This window comes from Anomaloglossus baeobatrachus, chromosome 12 (genome assembly GCF_048569485.1).
Source record: "Anomaloglossus baeobatrachus isolate aAnoBae1 chromosome 12, aAnoBae1.hap1, whole genome shotgun sequence".
NCBI lineage: Eukaryota > Metazoa > Chordata > Amphibia > Anura > Aromobatidae > Anomaloglossus > Anomaloglossus baeobatrachus.
In genome coordinates this window covers 134,673,646-134,682,005 of record NC_134364.1, presented here as the reverse complement: position 1 = coordinate 134,682,005, position 8,360 = coordinate 134,673,646, and the positions used below count along the sequence as shown (strand labels likewise).

General features: G+C 52.0%; 1 protein-coding gene across 3 annotated transcripts in view; it reads left to right on the top strand.

The window, feature by feature from the left end:
- The first annotated feature begins 1,563 nt into the window (after positions 1-1,563).
- Positions 1,564-8,360, top strand: part of GANC (glucosidase alpha, neutral C) — a 594,745-nt gene continuing 587,948 nt past the window's right edge. For 2 of the 3 annotated variants that reach the window (XM_075331191.1, XM_075331189.1), the window contains exon 1: positions 1,564-1,614. The gene's annotated coding sequence lies outside the window, so the exon portion shown is untranslated. Of the gene's footprint in view, positions 1,615-2,009; positions 2,140-8,360 lie in introns of those variants that run through there. The other variant, XM_075331190.1, reaches the window with a different exon arrangement.

Genomic DNA, 8,360 nt, shown 5'->3' with positions numbered 1-8,360 from the left:
GGTGCAGAGCCCTATGTTGTGGGGGGTGCAGAACCCAATGTGTGTGGGGTGCAGAGCCCTATGTGGTGGGGGTGCAGAGCCCGATGTGGTGGGGGGTGCAGAGCCCTATGTGGTGGGGGGTGCAGAGCCCTATGTGGTGGGGGGTGCAGAGCCCGATGTGGTAGGGGGTGCAAAGCCCGATGTGTGTGTGGGGCGCAGAGCCCGATGTGTGTGTGGGGCGCAGAGCCCGATGTGTTTGTGGGGTGCAGAGCCCGATGTGTTTGTGGGGTGCAGAGCCCGATGTGTGTGTGGGGTGCAGAGCCCGATGTGTGTGTGGGGCGCAGAGCCCTATGTGGTGGGGGGTGCAGAGCCCTATGTGTGTGTGGGGCGCAGATCCCGATGTGTGTGTGGAGCGCAGCGCCCGACGTGTGTGTGGGGTGCAGAGCCCGATGTGTTTGTGGGGTGCAGAGCCCGATGTGTGTGTGGGGTGCAGAGCCCGATGTGTGTGTGGGGCGCAGAGCCCTATGTGGTGGGGGGTGCAGAGCCCGATGTGTGTGTGGGGCGCAGAGCCCGATGTGTGTGTGGGGCGCAGAGCCCTATGTGTGTGTGGGGCGCAGAGCCCGATGTATGTGTGGGGCGCAGAGCCTGATGTGTGTGTGGGGTGCAGAGCCCTATGTGGTGGGGGTGCAGAGCCTTATGTGATGGGGGTGCAGAGTCCGATGTGTGTGGGGTGCAGAGCCTTATGTGATGGGGGGGTGCAGAGCCCGATGTGGGGCTGTTATTTCCAATGCTAGAGTGATAACAGGTCAGGTGCTGGGGCAGAATACTGAAGGACAATGAGTGTGTAGGGGGCAGACAGAGGGCAAGGGTGGACACTGACAGTGCCAGCTGTGACTGGGAGGTTTAGCACAGGAAGTTATCATGTTTGCTGGAGCTGAAAGTAAACAAAGAGCTGCAGAGAATAAAGGGATAATTCAAGAGGAGCAAAAGTTAGAAAACAAAAAATAACAATGTAGGGGTGTTTTATATAACAATACAGCACAGATTAGCTTAATTAAAATGTTTGAGTTTATGTCGGAAAACTCCTTTAACTGTGTAGATCTAGTGACAGTTTCCCTTTAGATACAGGTAAAATATATCTTTGTACCGTGTTAGCCAGTAGAGATAAAAAAATTGTTTAAAAGAAGTGAAGTCCTCAGTGGTTGATACCTTGTAATGGCTACCTGAAAAGATGGTAATAATTGCAAGCTTTCCAGACTACTCAGGTCTCTTCATCAGGCATGGTATAACACAAAATCTGAAAAAATGTATTATACCATGCCTGATGAAGAGACCTGAGCAGTCTGGAAAGCTGCAATTATTACTATCTTTTCAGTTACCATTACAAGGTATTGAGGACTCTCAGTTCTTTTAAACAATTTTGTTAGTTTCCCTTTAAACACGTGGTGCTCACTGAATGCTGAGTGTGAAGTCAGGCGTGGCTGTGAGACGCCGCCCATCCAGGAAGCTGTGGCTGTGAGACGCCGCCCATCCAGGAAGCTGTGGCTGTGAGACGCCGCCCATCCAGGAAGCTGTGGCTGTGAGACGCCGCCCATCCAGGAAGCTGTGGCTGTGCTGTGCTCTGGGCACTGAGAGGTAAACATTGCAGGTTTGCAGAATGGCAGATTGCACCACACTCTACACCGCAGGGAAGATTTGTACAATTACCAGTCTAATTTCAGAATCACTTTGTCACAGTTCTCATCATTTCCACTCGCTGTGGGTCAGTGGGAAACGTCATTATCTACTGTCAGTAAATAGAAATCTGTGCTGCTCGGGTCGTGATTCCACTGGGAGCGACTCTGCCGTCCTAATACTTCTACTACTACTAATAAATCTTTATTTCTATAGCGCCAACATATTCCGCAGCGCTTTACAATTCAGGAGACAATGAATCAGACAATGAATGCAGCACCTCCGTTCAGGGACAACATGTTATTATCAGCTGTATAACACGTATCCACCATTACTTCCTAGCCAGTTACAGCCACTGTCCAGCAGGTGGCACACGGTGACAGCAGAGTTCTGTGCCGGGCACGAGTCACATCAGTTCCCTGCGTGTCCAAAGCTTCTGGTGTGGAGTGAATTGTGGCTGGTGTCATTCCAGAGTACAGGCTGCAGGTAATGGCGTGTTCTCAATATCTTATGAAATGTATAAGAAAGAGTAGCTGCCTATAATATGTACAGTTAAAACCAGAAGTTTCCCTCTGCTCTCTATACAGACACATCTGCAGGTTTTTCCCTCCGCTCTGTATATAGACACATCTGCAGGTTTTAACCTCCGCTCTCTATAAAGACACATATGCAAGTCATTCCCTCCGCTCTGTATATAGACACATCTGTGGGTTTTTCCCCCGCTCTCTATACAGACACATCTGCAGGTTTTTCCTTCCGCTCTGTACACTCCCTGACAGAAGTTCTGTGGCTTATCCATGTTATGTAATTAAAAGCTTATAACCTGACTTTAAATTCATCCATTGGTTTTATAAATTACTCTTTTGAAAGCTGAAACCATCCCAGATTTAATTTAGGTTATGAAAATAAAGTTGCTGCAAAGCTGAAATATTGATCAAGGTCAAGTTGCAGTTTAAGTGAAGGTCTGGGGTGCTGGGTTTCTTTTTATACACACCCACTAATTAAGCGATCATTTAGTGAGCACAGGTGAGGATGTAAACTAGGATTGGGTGCATTATATGACAAGGTGACAAAACTTTTGTCTTGCCAAAATCTGACCTTTCTGTGTTAAATAATCAATATTTCAGCTTTGCAGCAACTTTATTTTCATAACCTAAACCAAATTTGGGAGGGTTTCAGCTTTCAAAAGAGTAATTTATAAAACCAATGGATGAATTTAAAGTCAGGTTATAAGCTTTTATTTACATAACATGGATAAGCCACAGAACGTCTGTCAGGGACTGTATGTTAGAATGTTAGAATGCTGTATATAAGAGCCCACTGGTGGTGGCCGCAGCTTATAGGCCCCAAATCTGGTGACAGGTTCCCTTTAATGTCTAAACCGCTGGCAACAAAAGTAAGTGCACTTCTAAGTGAAAATGGCCAAATTGTGCCCAAACTGCCAATATTTTGTGTGGCCACCACTATTTTCCAGCACGGCCTTCCGTCTCTTGGGTATGTAGTTCACTAGAGCTTCACAGGAGCCGCTGGCTCTTCTTCCATTCTCCATGACATCACGGAGCTGGTGGATGTTAGAGACCTTGCGCTCCTCCACCTTCTGTTTCAGGAGGCCCCACAGATGTTCTATAGGGTTTAGGTCTGTAGACATACTTGGCCAGTCCAGCACCATTACCCTCAGTTTCTTTAGCAAGGCAGTGGGGGTTTTTGAGGTAATTTCCTTTATTACCCAACATTCACACATCCACCAGGTACTACTCCAGCTGACACCACCGGCTGGAAGCGCCTTTGGAGTCATCTTTAGCGGCAGCCAAGCTCTCCGTGCCCCACTGCCAATACTGTACTCCGTGGAGCAGAGAGCACTCTCCCCAGCTCACTTTCAATGTGTGCCACAAACATCCTTGCAAACTGTAAGTTCATAAACATGGACTTTATCCATGTGGTAACGCTGTGATAGAGACACTGAGGAACGCATTTGAGGCCGTCGGTATTGCAGTCCTGAACCCCTATCCCTCCACTGCCTCCTGAACCTGCCACAATGCTCCCCCCTCATCCCGCTACTGTCACTGATGGCTGGAGAAATCCTAGTACACCTTTCACCATTAATGTTGCTATGACCTACTAGCCTCTACAGAACTGCTGCGCCATACACTGAAGTGGTCTCTCACTGGGCTGGACTTATTATTGTAACTTTCTGAGAACCTTCATCTGGATTTGTGGCATCTTTGTTGAGAACGACCACACCAGGATCGCCCTATCGGAAGCTCCTAAACAATCCACACCATTCTCGCTCATCTTCAGGCAATCTAGTTTCATGGAAACATCATCTTTTCTAAGATCCGTGTTCTGCTCGTTCCCTCAATTGTGTTCCTCTTATGCCTCGCTTTCCTTATTTTTACCTTTTCTTGTGCTCTGTTCCTTTTTTTCCTCACTGAAACTTTGGAGTCTTGTCACAAAAAGGGACTCTGTTCCAGCCACAACACTCTCTCCCTGTGCCATCTTTGACCACGTTAATGTGACACGCCCGTACCGGGTCCTTGCGGTTACTCGTTTCGAGGCCACGGTTCCATTTGTGGTACGCTGCGGTGGTTAGGCCTGGTTCTGTGACCTCGGCGGTGTCGGTTAAAAGGGAGATGATAGTTCATGAGTTGTGACGCCACCTGTGGTACGCGGCAAGGTAAGTGCTGCCGCTGTGGGATGGGGCCTCAGGGGCAGATGGTGATGCAGCTGGGTTGGTATAGCTCTCCACAGGTAGAGCTGGACCCCAGGGCAGATGGGAGTAGTAGTCGGTGATGGCGGGGGTGCAGGGCCGGAAGCGCAGGCGAATAACGTAGCGACACCGGGATACAGTCTTAAGGTTTTTACTCACTGTAGCAGGTTCCAAGGTAACACGACATGTCAGTGACTTCCTTTGGAATGTTGGGTTCCACTGTTATGGACTCAAGCCAATCCCAGGGAGTTCAGAGGTCAAGACCGGTGCACCCTTTTAGTGTTCCTTCCCTAGTCGTCTTCCTGCGCTGACTTCTCACCTGCCTGTCCCACGACTACGCACACAGTGCCCTGAGCCGCTGTCTGCGGGTCCTGTTGGGTGGCTTGAAGCTCTATCCCTTGGCCCTATGTGGTCACCTTCCAGTGGATTCGTGGGTGGCGTTGGCTTTGGTACTAGATGTGTCCTTAGCTTTTGGTTTTACCAGATGAACACGTTGGTTCTTCTCCTCTAGTCTAGGGACCAGTCCCCGTTCTGCGGCCAAGTCCCTCCACTCCAATATGTTGTATGTGGAACGAGGCAACGGGAGTATGGCGCACTTCCCGTGAGCTCTAGAACCCTTTCTGTCTTGTGTCTTGGTCGAGCTGCACCAGCTCCATACCACAGGTCTTTGCTCCTCCACTGCTCCTTCTCGAGTGTCTGATTTTCTACAGGCTGCTCCCACTAGAGATTAGGTCAGATTAGGGGGAGGGAGATGCCACCACCAGTGGTGGCTATACATAACATTATTGGCACCAAGCCCTAACCCTGACCCGGTTGGGAGCTGCTAATTGAGAGTGTTGTTTGTTTTGTGTGCATACCGGTGGATGACCTCTTCCTTACCCAGGATGGGGCTCCACACCTCTGGCTGAGATGCAGTACCTCTGTGGCGACTGAAGCCTCACGGGCACCACAAATGCTTAATATTTGTACTTATGCTTTAAATCCATTTTCTTTTGCCAATCTTCATACCATACCCTCTTTATCCCGTCTGCAGTGACCTCTCCTACGGCTCCTCATTTCTGTCCACTTATGGTCCCTAATTTGTCGCTCTTTACATAAGTGATTGGTTCATAATTACTTTGATGTTAGAAACCTGCAAAAACATTGTACTCTGCTTTGACCAAGGCGTGGTACAGATGGCTTTATTGAAAAATGAACCAGCCGTGTCTGCAAATTGTGGATCTGAATGGTGCCGTGTGCTTGTCCGTGGTGTGGCCGTTGCATTGCATTCATTATTCTGGTGCAAAAAATGGATGAAAGTAGCACATGCTGCCATTTTCTATGCAGACAATCAATGTGTGGGAAAAATCGTCCACGTTTGCTGGCAGAGTGGCTATAATGTGCTCTCTGTCATGACGCACGTGGACAGCACAGATTATACGCTCATTTGAAGGAGCCCAAAAGGTGTCTAACACTTGAAACATGTTTGTAAGCTATGTTTTATATCTTATCCAATAGAGAAGGTTTCTTGCATGCAAGACACTGCGGGTTGGCACTTACCTCCTTGAGTCTGCTGAGATAAGTTGTTCAAACCGAACCTTCACATAAGTTCACGCCTATGCATGATCCAACCGAGCCTGTACATAAGTTCACACATATGTGTGACGCCCTGGGCAAGCCAGGGGTCACAGGTCACAACACCACACGCACCCCACATTCCCTGCAGGTACACACAAGGTCAAAACTAAAATCCTTGTTGCCTTCCTCCAGGGGCTGGTGTCCACACCAGGGGGTGGGCCAGGCGGTTGGCTCCGCCCACCGAGGAGTTCACAGCCCTGGAGGCGGGAGAACCAGGCAGAACAGAGTTAAGCTAGGGAAGTGAAGGAGTAAAGATAGAGTTTGGAGGAGGAGGTGGAAGGAGTTGAAGTGGAGAGTTAGAAGTGGGAGTTAGAAGTGAGAGGAAGTGGTAGAGGAGCTAAAGTAAGAGCAACAGAGAAAGTGACAGAAAGAAGCCTGAAGTTGGTCCGGGTGTGTGCCCCGGACTGAGACAGCAAGGTTGGCAGACGGCGGTGACTGTCTGCAGGCGAGACTGATTGGAGGTTGCCGAAAGGACCGTGGACGGGTGGTGACCCGGCGGTACCGGAGCGGTATACGAAGATTAGTCAGCACCAGGGCAGGGGCCTTTCAGATCCCGGCAAGGCTAGGAGTCGCCGAATTTGCCAAATCCGTCAGTGAAGGGGTCGACTGTCTCCCAACAACCAAGTCCCGTTTGAAGGCAACAGTCCAACCGTTAAGGGGAGACACTGCCACTGCCAAGGCACCAGTTTCCCAGGGCCAGCGCCTGCGGGCAAGAGTGGAGTTCCTCCGGCTCATATCCAAGCTGGGGAGCGGGTTACCGGTGGGAACCCATCGCTACCAAACAACAACACATAGGTGCAGGGAAGAGACCGTCACCGTCAACTGCAGGGGAAGTCAGCACCGTAACCATCCAAAGGACCCGTCCAACCAGCCGTTTGTTTACCGAGAACTGTGTCGTGTTTACTGGCTGAGTGAGTACCTCCGTGCCGTGCGGCACAGCGCTGCCCCTGCACCTCTGCACCTCCACAGGCCCCATACCCGCCTGTCCACCATCCCAACCCCATCACTGGGCCCCGGGATCACCAACCCCTACCCACGGAGGGGCAACACAACAACTGGCTGCTCCACACCATCACTCCCGGGATCCCCAGCCAGAGCAGCGGTGGTGTACATTCAATCACCACAACCGTGGGTGGCGTCACGGATAATAAACTATCCCCAAATCCCAATCCCCTTTCACTCACGGGCGAGGAGCGGCGCTCGAGTCCCCGGGATCCGGCCCATCGCTCGAGCCACCGAGCAGCGGCAGGCCGCAGCAGCCGCGGCAGCCGGTCCCGAGCAGTGAGAGAGTGCGGCGTCCCCTCCTCCGCCCGCGACAACTTGGCGTCACGAACAGGATCTTACCGCTCTGCCGTTGGGTAGAGGTGCGCCTTGTGACTGCCGGAGGTATCCGGCTGAAAAATTTCAGAAGTCGCCATCTTTGGCGCGAAAAGTTCCCGCTCGAGCGTCTTCTCGAGTAGCAGAGGCGCGAAGGCCAAAACCCCGCCCCAATAGAGGAGGGGCCGAAAAGAATCTAAGGGGGACGCGATTGCGGCTGGCTGCAAGAGTGGAGTTCCTCCGGCTCATATCCAAGCTGGGGAGCGGGTTACCGGTGGGAACCCATCGCTACCAAACAACAACACATAGGTGCAGGGAAGAGACCGTCACCGTCAACTGCAGGGGAAGTCAGCACCGTAACCATCCAAAGGACCCGTCCAACCAGCCGTTTGTTTACCGAGAACTGTGTCGTGTTTACTGGCTGAGTGAGTACCTCCGTGCCGTGCGGCACAGCGCTGCCCCTGCACCTCTGCACCTCCACAGGCCCCATACCCGCCTGTCCACCATCCCAACCCCATCACTGGGCCCCGGGATCACCAACCCCTACCCACGGAGGGGCAACACAACAACTGGCTGCTCCACACCATCACTCCCGGGATCCCCAGCCAGAGCAGCGGTGGTGTACATTCAATCACCACAACCGTGGGTGGCGTCACGGATAATAAACTATCCCCAAATCCCAATCCCCTTTCACTCACGGGCGAGGAGCGGCGCTCGAGTCCCCGGGATCCGGCCCATCGCTCGAGCCACCGAGCAGCGGCAGGCCGCAGCAGCCGCGGCAGCCGGTCCCGAGCAGTGAGAGAGTGCGGCGTCCCCTCCTCCGCCCGCGACAACTTGGCGTCACGAACAGGATCTTACCGCTCTGCCGTTGGGTAGAGGTGCGCCTTGTGACTGCCGGAGGTATCCGGCTGAAAAATTTCAGAAGTCGCCATCTTTGGCGCGAAAAGTTCCCGCTCGAGCGTCTTCTCGAGTAGCAGAGGCGCGAAGGCCAAAACCCCGCCCCAATAGAGGAGGGGCCGAAAAGAATCTAAGGGGGACGCGATTGCGGCTGGCTGCATGTGAGGTG